Below are 17,735 nucleotides of genomic sequence, written 5' to 3'. Positions count from 1 at the left end.
AGGATATGAGGGAAAGTTTACCAAGGGGCTTTTAAGAAGGCTTTGTTGTTCTGATAAAAGAGATAGATACAGGGGGGCCATCCTTCCCCTTTTTTTCTTGGTACAGATGTAATTTATGGAGTTACAGCAGCAATCTGTAGAGCAACGGGGCAACGAGCAAGAGGATAAAAGATTATCATGTTGAAGTTGGCAGAGGGAAGGTAAGATTATTTCCTGAGATTTAGAAGCATGGGATGAAATTTGGAGTCTTGGGAGTATGGGGAGTGTTAATTAGGCAATCAAATAGAGAATCAAGGAAAACTGACTAGGAATCACAGGTATATTGAGAGTACAGGTAAGGCTCATATTAATTTAGAGCAGATCTACACTATCATTCAACTCTGGTAGCAGTGTAAACTGCTATCACTTTTTTTGGCGAGCAATTTAGCAATATTTATCCACATTTTTTAAATGCACAGCCCTTTAAACTAGCAATTCCTCTACTGGGAAATTACCTTACAGAAAAACAGGTGCAAAAAGATATGTGTACAAGGTTATTTACTGCAGCATTGTTGGGAGTAGCAAAAAATTAAAAGCAAAATGCAGATAAAATTAGGAAAATAAATTAATGTACCTGGAAAGATGCCAGGGAGATATACGTTTTTTTTCTTTTTTAAAAAATTTTATTTTATTGGTACATTTTAGGTATACAATATAACAACTTTCATCATTGGAAATTTGCACCTCTACATAATCTCTCTTGGTTCTTATTTTTCCCCCTTCCCTTGCCCTCACTTCAACCCTTCCATCCCTCCCTATTTACAAAGACTTTGCTTGCATTTTTCCATTTTCTCATATTAATTCCATTCCCTTCTTTTCTTTCCCCTACCTCTCCAACTTCCCCTTCCCTTTTGCCCCTTTGCTTCCTATTTCACATTATCTATTATACCTTTTAGTCCCTATTTACACTTTCACTTTCTCACACTAGAGAAACTATTCAGTATTTAAACATCTGTGTCCTATTTATTTCATAAGAGTATGGCCTCAGTGTGCATCCATTTAGCAATAAATGTCTCTAATTTCTCTTTTTTATGGCTGAGTAGTACTCCAGTTTATTTTTTTTTAAAGCGCATTTTCTTTATCCAGTCTCCAGTTGATGGGCAATTGCACTGTTTCCAAGTTTCAGCTATCACAAACTGTACTGCTATGAACATGGGTGCACCTATATCACTGTGGTATGATTCTTTTAATTCTTTTTGGAAGATACCCAGCAGGGGAATAGCTGGGTCAAATGGGACTTCCAGTCCTAGTTCTTTGAGGTATCTACATACTGATTTCCATAGTTGTTGCACCAGTCTACACTCCCACCAGCAGTGGAGCAGGGTTCCTCTTTCCCCACAGCCCCACCAGCATTTGTTATTGGTTGATTTCTTAATAGCAGCCATTCTTTCTGTGGTGAGGTGGAATCTTAGCGTTGTTTTCATTTGCATCTCTCAAATGACCAGTGATGTTGAACACTTTTTCATATATTTATTTTCTATTTCTACTTCTTTGTGTGAGAAATGTCTGTTCATTTCAGATGCCCATTTTTGGATTAGGTCTTTAAATTTGGGAGGTCTAATTTTTTTAAGTTCTTTATAGATTCAAGATAGTAGACCTTTGTCTGAGGAACAGCTGGTGAAATTTTTTTCCCACATTGTGGGTTGTCTCTTCACACTGCTGGTGGTTTCTCTTGCTGTGCAGAAGCTTTTTAATAGGAAGAGATTGCACTTGTTGATTGTGCAAGTTCACAGGCAACTGAGGTTTTGTTCATAAAATCTTTTGCTACACCAATGTCTTCAAGAGTTTTTCCTAAACTCTCTTCCAGCTGATTTAGTGTTTGTTTTTTAATATTTATATCTTTAATCCATCTTGATTTTAGTTTAGTACATGGTGAGAGATATAGGTTTAGTTTTAATTTTTGGCAAGTTGAAACCCAATTTTTCCAGCACCTTTTATTAAAGAGGCTATCTTTCCTCCAGTGAGGGTGTTTGGCTCCTTTATTGATGATGCGATGGCTGAGTGTGTCTGGAGTTGTTTCTGTATCTTCTAATCTGTTCCATTGGTCCGCAGGTCTGTTTCTTTGCCAGTACCATGCTGTTTTTATCACAGTAGCTTTATAGTATAGTTGCAAGTTGGGGATTGTGATACCCCCTGCCATGTCTCTGTTACCGAGAATTGCTTTAGCTATTCTGGGTCTCTTCTTGTTCCAAATGAATTTTTGGATTGTTTTCTCAAGGTCTGTGAAGTATGGTGCTGGGACTGCATTAAATCTATGTAGCAATTTTGGAAGTATGGCCATTTTCACTATGTTGATGCTTCCTACCCAGGAGCAAGGGATGTCTTTCCATTTTCTGATATCCTCTTCAATCTCTCTTTTCAGAGTACTATAATTTTCAGAGAAGAGGTCTTTGATTTCTTTCATTAGGTTGATTCCTAGGTATTTCAGTTTTTTGGATGCTATTGTGAAAGGAATTATTCGCCCTATTTCTCTCTAAGTGAGTGTTGTTCATGTAGAGGAGAGGTATTGATTTTTGTGTGTTGAGCTTGTATCCAGCTACTTTACTGAATTTGGTTATTAAATTTAGAAGACTTTTGGTGGAGTTCTTGGGGTCTTCTATATAGATTATCGTGTCATCTGCAAATAATGACAATTTGACTTCTTCATTTCCTATCTTTATTCCTTTTATTTCTTTCTCTTGTCTAATTGCTGTGGCTAATGTTCCAAAACTATATTGAACAGGAGTGGTGATGGTGGACATCCTTGTCTTGTTCCTGATTTTAATGTGAAGGATTTCAGGTTTTGACCGTTTAGTATGACATTGGCTGTTGTTTTTTCATAGATGGCCTTTATCAGATTGACGTAGAGACCATCTATTCCAGTTTTTTGTAGGGTTTTTATCATAAATGCATGTTGGATTTTGTCAATTGCTTCTTCTGCATCTATTGAGATAATCATATGGTTTTTGTCCTTGGCTCTATTGATATAGTGTATTACATTGATTGATTTGTGTATGTTGAACCATCACCAGGAAGATATTCTTTTTGTTTGTTTGTTTTCTTTGTATGGTACCAGGGATTAAACTTGGGACCTTGCACTTGTGAGGCAGGCAGCGGAACCACTGAGCTAAATCCCTGGCCCTGGGGAGATATTCTTAAGGGAAGAAAAAAAATATTATACGTAATATGATGCCATTTTATTAAAAAATTTAAAACATACGTTTAAAATGCCTTATATGAATGTTAGTAAATACACAAAGGAAAGCCTGAAAGAGAAAAGTCAAAATGGACATTGTGTGTTTTCTAAAAACTATTATTGGTGGCTCTCTAAGCTGCGGCGACCGGCCCCTGTGAGACAAGACAAGCAGCTTGAAGCTCCTGTGGCCGACCCGGGCCACGCCCACGGCACGGAGAGGTCCGCTTAGCCGCGTGGGCGCCTCCAACACTCAGTCCCGGTCCGCCCCGCCCCCTCCCCGTGTACCGCCTACCTTCTTGCTTTCCTGCTACCTGGTCCCACACTACAGAGGCACAGGAGATTATAAAGACCCTTGACCTGAGCGCCACAAGATAGAGCAGAAGTTAGTAACAGAAAGAAGGCTGCTCAGGCTTCTCAAAGAAAACTGAAGCTCAGCAGAAAAGTAAAGAGAACCTCTACAATAAAGGCACATCAGACCACTGTACTTGGTCTGATGCTGGCTTGCTGAGACTCATTGACTTGTATATGCACAGGGATTCCTACATTGCCTACTGTGACAGCAGAGACATACCCTGAAGGAGGCCCATAATTTTTATTGCTATTTGCAAAAATGAAAAACAAATTTTTTTTCTTATTTTTAATTCTTAATTTTTACTTTTTTTCTACTCTTCAAAGTTTTACTTTTCTTTCTTTTCTTTCTTTTATTTTTTCTTTCTCTCTCTCTCTCATTCTCTCACTGTCCCACATTGCTCCTCATCTCCCCATTTGTTCCTTTCTGCACTGAATTCGGATTTCTCCCTTACTGTTCTTTTCTTCTCTTTTTCCTTCTCTTGATTATCATTAGGTTTAAAGGAAAGTAAATTTGGTATCTAGCCTCCCTGTTGCTGTTAGGTGATTATATTCACATCTTTCTTCTTTCATTCTGCCATTTTCTCTTGCCTTTAACAACTTCTTAGAGTTTGTGTGATCTTTCTGTGTCTTCTGGCCTCACCGCTAATCTTATCTGTTCTTTCTACCTGTCCCTCCCTCTCCAACTCCTTTTAACTCCCCACCCCAAAGGGGAAAGATGCTATATTGAAGAGTTTATTCATTATAAATTTATGTTGGGTTGGTCCTTGGTTTTAATTTATCTCACATAGTTAAAAGTGATAGATTAATAACTATCACAAATTGTCATTTTCTTAGCTGTGCTTGATGTTGTGGTATTGCTGACTATGTCATTTGGACTAGCATGTTGTGATTGATCTAATTAGTTTTCCTTCCTGGTATAAGAAAAATATAATAGCTTCAGAGTCATTAGAGTCTCAAAACCCAAACACAAGCCATATCTAGAAGACACCTCTGAAAAGCAATCATTCCACAAGGGTTTTAAACACAAGCAACAAAGATGCCTACATTAAGCAATCTTGAAATATCAACCCAGGAATTAAATCAAGGACAGTACCAAAAACAAAAATGAGAAGACACTTAAGCAAGGCACAAATGCAGGCTTCCACTCTGCAAAAAGAAAATTCTGGGGGAAATGAAGTGGAAAAGTCTGATAAGCAACCACTTGGACACCCTGAACTGATATCACAGGAAGTAAAAAAGCAGATGCATGAGGCTCTAGAAAATTTAAAAACAGAAATAATCTCCCAGATAAATACAGATATGGTGAGCAGAGTGAAAGACATGATTAGAAGCTCTAGAGAAGAAACAGATAAGAAAATAGATGAGATCAGAAACATGCTGGAAGCTATGAATGCCCAGCATAAGAAAGAAATGGAAACCATGATTGCTCAACATAAGAAAGAAATGGAATTCATGAAACAGATTCAAACAGATATTAAGGAGATTAAAAACTCCATTGAAAGCATGCAGAGCAGACTAAGAGAATTTGAAGACAGAATATCAGATATAGAAGACAGGATCACAGTTAAGGACCATGAAAACAGATTTCTTGAAGATAGTAAGGGAACATGAGAAATCAATCCAACAGCTGCTAAAGGATGCCAATAAGAATAACATAAGACTCATAGGAGTCCATGAAAAAACAGGAGAAAGAAAAATGGACATAAAAAAAACTGTTCACAGAAGTAATAGTAAATAACTTCCCAGACAGAGGTAGAGAGTTGGATGTACAGATAAGTGAGGAATATAGAACTCCATCCAGCCATGATCAAAAAAAATCTACACCTAGACATTTAATAGTCAAGATCCCAGAAATCCAACAGAAGAACAAAATTCTACAGGCAGTTAGAGAAAAGAAACAAATCACCTACAAAGGAAAGCCCAACAGAATGATGGCAGATTTCTCAACAGAAACCCTCAAAACAAGGAGAGCCTGGAGTGAAGTATTTCAAGCCCTAAAAGAAAAGAACTTCCAACCTAGACTGTTGTATCTGGAAAAAGTACCTTTCAAAATAGATGGGGAAATTAGATACTTCTACGACAAAGAACACCTGAGAAATTTCATGAACACCAAACCAGCACTCCAAACAATTTTAAGCAATATCCTAGAAAAAGACAATGAAGGTCACAACTCCATGAGGCCCAGCAGAGAGAAGGCACCAGGCAAGGTAAGAAACTAAAGTGAAAGGGGGGAAAATAAGAAATAAAAGAGCCAAGAAGAGTAAAACATCATGACAAGGATTAGTCAATATCTGTCAATTATAACTATCAATGTTAATGGCCTCAATTCACCAATCAAAAGAAGTAGACTGACAGAATGGACTAAGAAGCAAAACCCAGTAATATGCTGTATATAAGAAACACACCCAACTTAAAAGGAAATCCATAGACTGAAAGTAAAAGGATGGAAAACAGTTCTCCACCCAACAGGAACCCAGAAAAAAGCAGGCATAGCAATCTTATTTGCAGACAAAGTAGATTTCAAACCAAAACTAATCCAGAGAGACAAAGATGATCACTACATCCTTGTGAAAGGAACAATCCAAGAGGAAGAAATGACAATCCTAAATATATATGCACCAAATACAAATGCCCCCAACCATACAAAACAAATATTAATGGACATGAAAAACAAAATAAGCATTAATACAATTGTAGTGGGGGACCTGAACACCCCTCTATCACAAATGGACAGATCAACTAGGAAAAAAAATTAACAATGAAATTCTAGAACTAAACAAAGCTATTGAACAAATGGACTTAATAGACATTTACAGAGTGTTCCACCCCACAAAATTAGAATACACATTCTTTTCAGCTGCACATGGGTCATTCTCCAAAATAGATCACATGCTAGCACATAAGACATATCTAAGTAAATGTAAAAGAATTGAAGTTATCCCCTGTATATTATCAGACCATAGTGCAATAAAATTGGAGATCAATAACATAAGAAACTGCAAAACACCCACAAACACATTGAAATTGAACAACACCCTCCTGAACAACCAATGGGTGACAGAGGAAATTAAAGAAGAAATTAGACAGTTTCTACAAGTAAATGAAAATTCCACTACAACATACAGGAATCTGTGGGACACAATGAAAGCAGTTCTATGAGGGAAATTCATAGCATTGAATGCCCATAGTAGGACGACAGAGAGAACTCAGTTAAATAACTTAATGCAGAACCTCAAGCTCCTAGAAAAAGAAGAGCATAACAAACCCAAAGCTCGTACAAGAAAGGAAATTATAAAGATCTGAGCAGAAATCAATGCAATGGAGACTAAGAGAACAATACAAAAAAAATCAATGAATCAAAGAGTTGGGTTTTTGAAAGAATAAATAAAATTGATAAATCTTTAGCCAGCTTTATCAATAAAAGGAAAGAAAATGCTCAAATCCATGCAATTAAGAGTGAAAAAGGTGAAGCCACAACAAATCCAGCAGAAATCCAGAGAATCATCAATATCTACTTTGAGAACCTGTACTCTAATAAAATGAAAAACACAGAAGAAATGGATAGATTCCTAGATACATATGAATTGCCAAAATTAAATGAAGAAGACATAGAAATTCTAAACATGCCAATTACAATGAGTGAAATTGAAAATGTAATAAAAAACTTACCAACAAAGAAAAGCCCAGGTCCTGATGGCTTCACTGCTGAATTCTACAAGACATTTAAAGAAGAACTATTGCCATTACTCTTTAAACTCATCAAGGAAATTGAAAGGGAAGCAAGGCTTCCAAATTCTTTCCTGGAAGCAAGTGTTACTTTGATTCCAAAACCAGGGAAAGACCCAAGCCAAAAAGAGAACTACAGACCAATCTCCCTAATGAACATAGATACAAAAATCTTCAACAAGATATTGGCAAACAGAATACAGAGTGTCATCAAGAAGATCATACACCCTGACCAAGTTGGATTTATCCTAGGGATGCAAGGATGGTTCAACATCCATAAATCAATAAATGTAATACACTCTATTAACAGAGTCAAGGACAAAAACCACATGATCTTCTCAATAGATGCAGAAAAAGTATTTGACAAAATCCAACACCCATTCATGATGAAAATGCTACAGAAAATTGGAATAGGAGGTCTTTATCTTAACCTGATTAAGGCTATCTATGAAAAACCAACAGCCAACATCATACTAAATGGTCTAAAACTGAAAACTTTCATGCTAAAATCAGGAAAAAGACAAGGATGCCCAGTATCACCACTCCTGTTCAATATTGTTCTGGAAGCATTAGCCATAGCAATTAGACAAGAGAAAGAAATAAAAGGAATAAAGATAGGAAAGGAAGAAGTGAAACTGTCATTAATTGCTGATGATATGATACTTTACACAGAAGACCCAAAAAACGGAGTCAAAAGTCTTCTAGACTTAATTGACAGATTCAGTAGAGTAGCTGGATAGAAGATCAACACTCAAAAAACAATAGCTTTCTTATATACAGATAGCAGACTCATTGAGAGAGAAATTTAGGAAATAATTCCTTTTACAATAGCATCTAAAAAAATGAAATATCTAGGAATCAACCTAACAAAGGAAGCAAAAGACCTCTACACTGAAAACTACAGCACTCTGAAGAAGGAGATTGAAGAGGATATAAGAAAATGGAAAGATATCCCTTCTTCCTGGGTAGGAAGAACCAATATAGTGAAAATGGCCATACTTCCAAAACTACTATCCAGATTCAATGCAATGCCAATTGAAATTCCAACAATATACTTCACAGAACTAGAGAAAATAATCCAAAAATTCATTTGGAAACAGAAGAAACCTAGAATAGCAAAAGCAATTGTAGGCAACAGAGACATGGCTGGGGGCATCACAAACCCCAACTTGAAACTATACTACAAAGCTACTGTGATAAAAACAGCATGGTACTGGCAAAGAAACAGACCCGAAAATCAGTGGAATAGATTAGAAGATGCAGAAACAACTCTAGACATACTCAGTCACCTCATCTTTGACAAAGGAGTCAACCACCCTCATTGGAGGAAAGATAGCCTATTTAATAAATGGTGTTGGAAAAACTGGATTTCAACCTGTCAGAGATTAAAACTAGACCCATACCTATCACCACACACTAAAATAAGATTGAGTTGGATTAAAGATCTAAATATTAAGTCAGAAACACTAAACTTGCTGGAAGATAAGTTAGGTAGAACTCTTGATGACATTGGCATAGGAAAAGACTTTATGAACAAATCTTCAGTAGCACGGGAGCTAGCACAAAGAATCAACAACTGGGATCTCATCTTATTAAAAAGCTTCTGCACTGCAAGAGAAACTACCAACAGAGCTAAGAGATATGGGAAGAAATATTTAGCATCTGTAGCTCAGACAAAGGTCTACTATCAAGAATATATAAAGAACTGAAAAAAATCAGACCTCCCAAATTCAAAGACCCAATTCAAAAATGGGCATCTGAAATGAACAGACATTTCTCAGACAAAGAAGTAAAAACAGCAAATAAATGTATGAAAAAATGTTCAACATCACTGGTCATTTGAGAAATGCAGATGAAAACAACACTGAGATTCCACCTCACCCCACAAAGAATGGCTGCTATCAAGTAATCAACCAATAACAAATGTTGGCGGGGGTGTGTAGAGAAAGGATCCCTTCTCCATTGTTAGTGGGAATGTAGATTGGTGCAACCACTGTGGAAATCAGTATGGAGATACCTCAAAGATCTAGGACTACAGGTCCCATTTGACCCAGCTATTCCCCTACTGGGAATCTTCCCCAAAGAATTAAAAGAATCATACCACAGTGATATATGTGCACCTATGTTTATAGCAGCACAGTTTGTAATAGCTAAAGCTTGGAAACAGCCCAAGTGCCTATCGACTGGAAACTGGATAAAGAAGATGTGGTTTTTTTAATAAAATGGAGTACTACTCAGCCATAAAGAACGAGAAACTAGAGACATTTATAGCTAAATGGATGCATATTGAGGCCATACTCTTAAGTGAAATAAATAGGACACACATGTGTAGTAACTGAATAGCTTCTCTAGTGTGAGAAATTGAAAGTGTAAATAAGGATGAAAATGATTAAAATGAATAATTGATAATTTGAAATAAGAAAAGGTCCAAGGGTTTGGGGATGGTGGAAGGGAAAGGGGAAATGGAAGAAGGGAACGAAAAAATTATGAGAAAAAAGATAGAACCAAATTGTGTAAACACGGATGGGTGGAGGGGGTGAAGGGTGCACATGTAATGGGAGAAAAAATAAAAACTAAGATGCATCATGTTCAACACGCAATGATAAATGTAAATGTATTTTATACCTAAAATGTACCTATATATATATATTAAATAAAATTTAAATTTAAATTTTAAAAAAAGTACTATTATTGGCACAGCAACATTAACCAAAAGTCCACAACAGGCATAACCAAGACTGAGGTTCAGTGTGGGTGACCAGGGAATAGAAAAGTGCTCATTTAAGTAGCTCCAAAACAACAATCTTTCCAGACGAGGTTTGGTAGGGAAAACAAGTAAACACCAATGAAAAATAGAGAGTAGAAAAAGAGTGGAGTCAAGAGACTCAAGATTTTCTAAAATAAAAAGATTCAGGTTATGTAATCAGAATTTATAGACGATAAGGCCAGAGCAATAAAAAAAAAAGTCCACAGAAGGAACATTCCAGTGATTGGCTGGAAGAACAGATTTATATCAAAAGTCCTTCCCTATGTGTATACTGCTGCTGCACTTTTGAACTTGAGACTAATTCCCTGTTTATCTTAATAGATCCATTCCATCTTTATTGGTTTTTCTGCTTGTTTTTACCCTGCCCCAAAACAACATACAGTTTCACTTGAGTTTTCTAAGGGATTTATTGCTAAAATTTTTGGAGTATACCAAAATAACAAATGCTATCAATCTTTATTTTTGTAATGAACTGCTTCTACCCTTACAGTAGTATTGTTGCATGTATGAATACATCTCTCTTTGTTTTTGTTTTGTTTTGTTTTTTGGTACCGGGGATCAAACTCGGGACCTTGCACTTTTGAGGCAGGTGCCGGAACCACTGAGCTAAATCACCGGCCCCCTACACATCTCTTTTTGATCCTGATTGGAAACTCAGCTGCTAAACGTCGACATGTCTACCTTTTCATTGCCAGTCAAGATTCTAAATTCCCATTCCAAGCATTTTTTCCTCTGGTTTTAGCTTCTTTTATTTGAGCTACAACATTGACACCAACGGAGAGCACTAGCTTATAGATGGACTCACTACATTTCAAAGGAAGATCTGTCTCTTCCATCTCAGTGTATTCTCATTTCACTCAAAGCCATTTCCTAACTAACGTCACTAAAGTTGAGAAAACTACAGTGAGTCACCAATGTGAATGTCCAGGTTTTAGAGAATAAAAGCAAGGAGTTGGGTACAGAAGTGATCCTGGATATTAGCTAACCACAGTGATGAGCTTAAGTGGGTGCTGTTCGAGTCAAAAGAGATATGGTTGAGGAACCATAGCAGAGAAGTCACCTTTTATGAGTCAGAGAAGTAACCCTGCCCCACAACTGGAGATGAAAAATGACTTCAAATGATGAGGTTTTGAGAAAAGTGATATCAAAAGATGGGAATTAAGTGTATCCATCAGAGATTTTATTTGCAATACACATTAATCAATTCTGGCTAATATATATAGAAAAGGAATTTATTAAAAGATAATTAGTGGCTCACATAATGTCCAGCAAGGCTAGAGAACCTGACTCAGAAGCCACACTGCCAGAAAGAAAATTCTCAGTCTCACTGCACTGAACATTGTTAAGAAAACATCAGTGTTGCAGCTGCTGCACACTTTACTTGGGTCACACGATCAACGGCAAGCATTCTAGATATTAGAGCTGGAACTGCCATGGATACCACCAGGGACAACAGTGGATCCCACCTACCTGGAACCCCTGCTGCTGCCTCTGAGAACTAGATTTCCTTCTGCCAGCATTCACCCCACCAAATGGGTATCATGTGATTTCTACCTTCATGATTCTCTAGCTTCCAAGTCTAAGCCTGGTTCAGATGTGTCTGGTTGGTGGAGCCCACACCCTGAATTTAAAGGAGGCTGGGAAAGCACCATCCAGCCTTTTGAGCTTCTGTACTGGACAAAGACCAAAAAGTAAACAAACATCATCTATACCAGAGATCAAAAAGAGTGTGTGGATTGAAGTGATACAATAAATAGGACACACGTGTAAATACCGAATAGTCTCTCTAGTGTGAGAAACTGAAAGTGTAAATAGGACTAAAAGGTACAATAGATAATGTGAAACAGGAAGAAAAAGGGCAAAGGGGAAGGGGAAGTAGAAGGGGTAGGAAGTAGAAGGGGTAGGGGAAAGAAAAGAAGGGAATGGAATTAATATGAGAAAAAGAAAAAATGGAAAGTCTCTGTAAATAGGAAGGGGTGGAGGGGTTGAAGGTAGGGCAGGGGAATGGGGAAAAAATAACCAAGAGAGATTATGTAAAGGTGCAAATTTCCAATGATGAATGTCATTATATTGTATACCTAAAATGTACCAATAAAATTAATTTTTTTAAAAAAATAGTGTGTGGAAGGCTTGAAAATATCAGACAGTTTGTTTGCATTAGTAAAGAGCTTCTGTAAGGTTGAGTGAAAGGCACCCAGACACGATAACCAAATTCCACGGAGCCCTAAAATAGGTGAGGAGCTGAGCTGGATACCGGGCAAGAGAAATAAGGAGAGATGAGGTTTTTTCCTAACAATATTTATTTAAAATTTTTTTCTGATAAAAGAAAATAAATGTCCTGAAAATACAGAAAAGTTCAAAGGAGCAAATAAAAATGCTCTATAATCCTCCAAACTCATCATATGCTATTAACACTTAAACTATTTATTTCATACATCTTTTTCTACTTATATAAAAGTTATACTTCACACAATATGTTTTACAGATTAGATTCTTATGACCACTTAAACTTCGTTCTTTGGATACATTCTAAATTTTTGCATATTTCATACATTTGTCCCAGTATACATAGGGGATGGGCTCCAGGAGCCACTGTGCAACCCAAATCTGAGGATGTTCAAGTCCCTTATATCAAATGGCACAGCATTTTCATACAACCTATGTGTTTTCTCTTGTATACTTTAAAACATCTCTAGATTCTTCCGACAATATTGCGTTTGCGACGCCTTCTGTGTACACCCAGGTTGTTGTGCGTCAGGTGAGGGCTACAGATTATTTTATGTCAAGAGTGTCCACCAGACCTCGCTGCAGACAGGCAGGTCTGCCCTCACTCTGCCGAGGTCCCCAGTCGCTCGGAACACACACCGAATCACACCGCTACAGACAGGCAGCCACCTGATTCCACACTACAAAGACGCAGAGGACACCAGACCACCAGACCAAGGTACTGAGTCCCACTGTTCCTGGCCCAGAGGTAGGGGCTTCTGAGCCGTCGTCCCACTGCTCCTGGTCCAGAGGAAGGGGCTTCCGAGCCACCATCCCTCCCACCCCTCCCGGCCCAGAAGGAGGGTCTCCTGAGCCACCATCCCACTGCTCCTGGTCCAGAGGAAGGGGTTTCCCGGCCACCATTACTCCGGCTGCTCCCAGCCCACAGGAAAGGGCTTTTGGGTCACCATCCCTCCCGCTGCTCCCAGCCCACAGGAAAGGGCTTTTGGGTCAGCATCCCTACCGCTGCTCCTGGCCCCTGGCCCACCTCACCGAGCTCAGAGGAGGTAATCCGGGCAGGTGCTAACAGCCCCCCACCCCAGGTGAAATGAAAAAACACGTAAATAAGTCTCAAAACCAGACTCCCAGATCACCTACAGCAACCCCAAAGGGAAATGAGATGGAACACTCTGATACTCAACCACCTGGACCCACTGAACTGGCAACAAAAGGGGATCTGGAAAAAATGAAATCAGAAATAATTTCTCAGATAACAGGAGAAATTGTGCCCCTAGTGCAAAACATGATTAATAAATCTAGAGAGGAGCTGAGAAACATGATGGAATCCCAACATAAGAAACAAATGGAATCCATAAAACAGATGCAAATAGATTTCCAGGAGATGAAAAACTCCATTGAAAGTCTACACAGCAGAATGAGCCAATGTGAGGACAGAATTTCAGATAGAGAAGATAAGATTGCAATTAGTGACCAGGAAAAGAAAAATTGCTTCAAAATTATAAGGGAACATGAGAAATCAATCCAGCATCTGCTAGATGATGCAAAAAAAGAATAACATAAGACTGACTGGGCTCAATGAAGAAACAGGAGAGAGTGCAGATGACATAAAAAATCTCTTCACAGAAATAATGGCAGAAAACTTCCCAAGCAGGGGAAAAGAGCTTGACATACAGATAAGTGAGGCATATAGGACACCAAATAGCCTTGATCAAACAAAAATCTACACATAGGCATATAATTGTTAAGATTCCAGAAAGACAACAGAAGAACAAAGTTCTCCAAGCAGTCAGAGAAAAGAAACAAAACATCTCTAGATTATTTATATCACCTAACATGTGCAAATGCTATGTAAAGCACTGTAATATGATATTATGTTACTTAGGGAATAATGACTAGAAGAAAGGACTGTACATATTCAATACAGTTTTTTAGACTCAGTTTTTTACATTATTGATCCACAATTGGCTCAATCTGTGGATGCAGAACCCACAGATACAGAGGGTCAACCGTATTTTTCCTTAAATTCCTAGAAATCAAATAAAGGAGTTAAAAACCTAAATATTGACACATTATCTTCTTGCTGCAAAAGGATTGAACATTTCCAATCTTAAATTTTAAAATGCTTTTTTTCGCTGAATTTGCACTAACACTATGTATAATGAAATGTTTAAATTTTCATAAGTTAAAAAATTGTCTCATTTTTATTTTGTATTTAGTTCATCATAAGGTTTTATATCTTTTTCTACGTACACATCTAAACTGCCATTTTTTCTGATTTTTTTCTTTTTAAATTACATTTCTGTTTTCATTGATTTGTAAGATTTCATTTTAAGGATGTAAATGGTTTGTCAAGTAAGTTTAAATTGCTTTGTAAAGTTTCCATTTATTTTGCAAGTTTTTCGCACATACAGACATTCTAAGATGTTTATGTAGTCAAATCAATCTCTTTATTCTGCCTACATTGAGATTACTGTGGCATCACCTGAAAGTTCACCTTTTTAAAGAACACTATGAATTTGAATCACAGAAATAAGGGAAACATGTTGGCTTGCTCTTTAGTCTTCCCTCTCTGTCAGTGGCCATTTCCAGTTGCTTAGGAAAGAAAAATCTAGAGTCAAAAGTGACTTTCCCCACTCCTCCAGCCCTCAGATGTACCTTGAAAATGTATCCAGAATATGGCCACTTATATCCACCCCACACACAACCACTGTTATTTCTCACAATTCTTGCTCAGCAGCCTTTTTACTTAGCTCCTTCCTGCTTCTCCCTTGTTCTTTGCAATCTATTCTCAACACAGAAACCAAGATGATCTTTTGCAATGAAAATCAGGTCAGTCATGGTGGGACAAGCCTGTCATTCCAGCTACTCAGGAGGCTTAGCAGGAGAATTACAGGCTCAAGGCTAGCTAGCCTGAGCATCTTCAAATTACCCTACTCTTCTGTTCAAATCATTCCCATCCCATTCAGATGAAAAGCCATAGTCACTACAGTGAACTATAGGATCTGAAGAATCTGACGCCTGAAGACTCAGACACCAGCTCCTCCCTCCCTGACCCTTAGAACTGGTCTACACTTCTCTCCCCTCTAACCCTCTGCCACCCATACTGGCCCCATCCTATTCCCAATCAGGAAGAACAGTCCTGCCTCAAGATCTTTACATAGCCTTTTTCCACTGCACCAGGGCCCAAATACCCCCACTCCCGACTCCAACCAGGATCTCTGCTCAAATGCCATCTTTTGCCAGGCATGGTGATACACCTGAGGTCCCAGCTACTCTGGAAACTGAGGTCGGAGGATCACTTCAGTCCAGGAGTTCTGGGATGCTGTGTGCTATGCCAAGCAGGTGTCTGAGTGAAGTTTGGCATCAATATGGTGATTTCCTGAGAGTGGGGAACCACCAGGTTGCCTAAGGAGGGGTGAACCAGCTCAGGTCAGAAACAGAGCAGATCAAAACTCCCATGCTGATCAATGCTATCTTTTTTTTATTAAGTTTATTGGTACATTTTAGGTATACAATACAGTTACATTCATCATTGGGAACATTCATCTTTACATGATGTATCTTGGTTCTTATTTTTTCCCCATTCCCCTGCCCTCCCTTCAACTCCTCCATCCCTTCCTATTTACAAAGACTTTGTTTCCATTTTTACCTTTTCTCATATTTTTTCTTTTCCCTTCCTTCCTTTCCCCTACCCCTCCCACTTCCCCTTCCCCTTTAGACCTTTTCTTCCCATTTCACATTATCAATTATACATTGTGATCCTTATTTACACTTTTAGTTTCTCACACCAGAGAAACTATTTGGTATTTACACATGTGTGTCCCTTTTATTTCACTTAAGAGTATGGTCTCAGTGTGCATTTGCTTAGCTATAAATGTCTCTAGTTGCTCATTCTTTGTGGCTGAGTAGTACTCCATTTTATTTTTAAAAACCACATCTTCTTTATCCAGTCTCCAGTTGATGAGCAATTGGGCTGTTTCCAAGCTTTATCTATTACAAAACATGCCACTATAAACATGGGTGTACCTATATCCCTGTGGTATGATTCTTTTAATTCTTTTGGGAAGATAATCAGCAGAGGAATAGCTGGGTCAAATAGGACCTCTAATCCGAGTTGTTTGAGGTATCTCCATATTGATTTCCACAATGGTTGCACCAGTCTGCACTCCCAGCAACAATGAAGAAGGGTTCCTTTCTCCCCACAATTACTCCAGCATTTATTATTGGTCAATTTCTTGATAGCAGCCATTCTTTCTGGGGTGAGGTGGAATCTCAGTGTTGTTTTCATCTGCATCTCTTGAATGAACATTATTTCATATGTTTATTTGCTGCTTTTACTTCTTTGCCTGAGAAATGTCTGTTCATTTCAGATGCCCATTTTTGAATTGGGTCTTTATATTTGGGAGGGGTCTGATTTTTTTAAGTTCTTTATATATTCTAGATGGTAGTCCTTTTTCTGAGGAACAGCTGGTAAGAAAATTTTCCCACATTGTAGGTTGTCTCTTAGCTCTGGTGGTGGTTTCTCTTGCAGTGCGGAAGCTATTTAGTAAGATGAGATCCTAGTTGTTGATTCTTTCAGCTAGTTCCCATGCTACTGAGGTTTTGTTCATAAAGTCCTTTCCTATGCCAATGTCATCAAGAGTTCTACCTAACTTATCTTCCAGCAAGTTTAGTGTTTCTGTTTTAATATTTAGATCTTTAATCCATTTTGATTTTAGTTTAGTGCATGGTGAAAGATAGGGGTCTAATTTTAATCTTTGCAAGTTGAAATCCAGTTTTTCCAACATCATTTATTAAAGAGGCTGTCTTTTCTCCAGTGAGGATAGTTGGCTCCTCTGTCACAGAGGAGGTGGCTGAGTATGTCTGGAGTTGTATCTGCATCTTCTAATCTGTTCCACTGGTCCTCAGGTCTCTTTCTTTGCCAGTACCATGATGTTTTTTATCACAGTAGCTTTGTAATATAGTTTCAAGTTGGGGATTGTGACACCCCCTGCCATGTCTCTCTTACCTAGAATTGCTCTTGCTATTCTGGGTCTCTTCTTGTTACAAATGAATTTTTGGATTGTTTTCTCAGGGTCCGTGAAGCATGCTGCTGAGATCTCAGTTGGGATTGCATTGAATCTATATAGCAGTTTTGCAAGTGTGGCCAATTTCACTATATTGATCATTCCTAGTCAAGGAGCAAGGGATGTCTTTCCATTTTCTGATATTCTCTTCAATCTCTCTTTTCAGAGTGTTATAGTTTTCAGAGAAGAGGTCTTTGATTTCTTTTGTTAGGATGATTCCTAGGTATTTCAGTCTTTTGGATGCTATTGTGAAAGGAATTATTTGCCCTATTTCTCTCTCAGTGAGTCTGTTGTTCATGTAGAGGAAAGCTATTGATTTTTGTGTGTTGACCTGGTATCCAGCTACTTTACTGAATTTGATTATTAAGTCTAGAAGACTTTTGGT

General features: G+C 38.0%; 1 long non-coding RNA gene and 1 other non-coding gene across 6 annotated transcripts in view; one reads left to right on the top strand and one right to left on the bottom strand.

Moving 5' to 3' along the window:
- The window catches only part of LOC110345479 (uncharacterized), a 442,224-nt gene that overhangs the window by 296,668 nt on the left and 127,821 nt on the right, over positions 1 to 17,735 (bottom strand). The window lies entirely within an intron of this gene.
- On the top strand, positions 15,523 to 15,817 carry LOC147824441 (signal recognition particle RNA). The gene has a single exon (XR_015442372.1).

Source organism: Heterocephalus glaber, unplaced genomic scaffold, assembly GCF_053883595.1.
Source record: "Heterocephalus glaber isolate CG9 unplaced genomic scaffold, H.glaber_assembly_v1.0 deba00001543, whole genome shotgun sequence".
Classification (NCBI taxonomy): domain Eukaryota; kingdom Metazoa; phylum Chordata; class Mammalia; order Rodentia; family Bathyergidae; genus Heterocephalus; species Heterocephalus glaber.
Note: the sequence above shows the minus strand (reverse complement) of the source record. Positions and strands in the feature narration are given on the sequence as shown.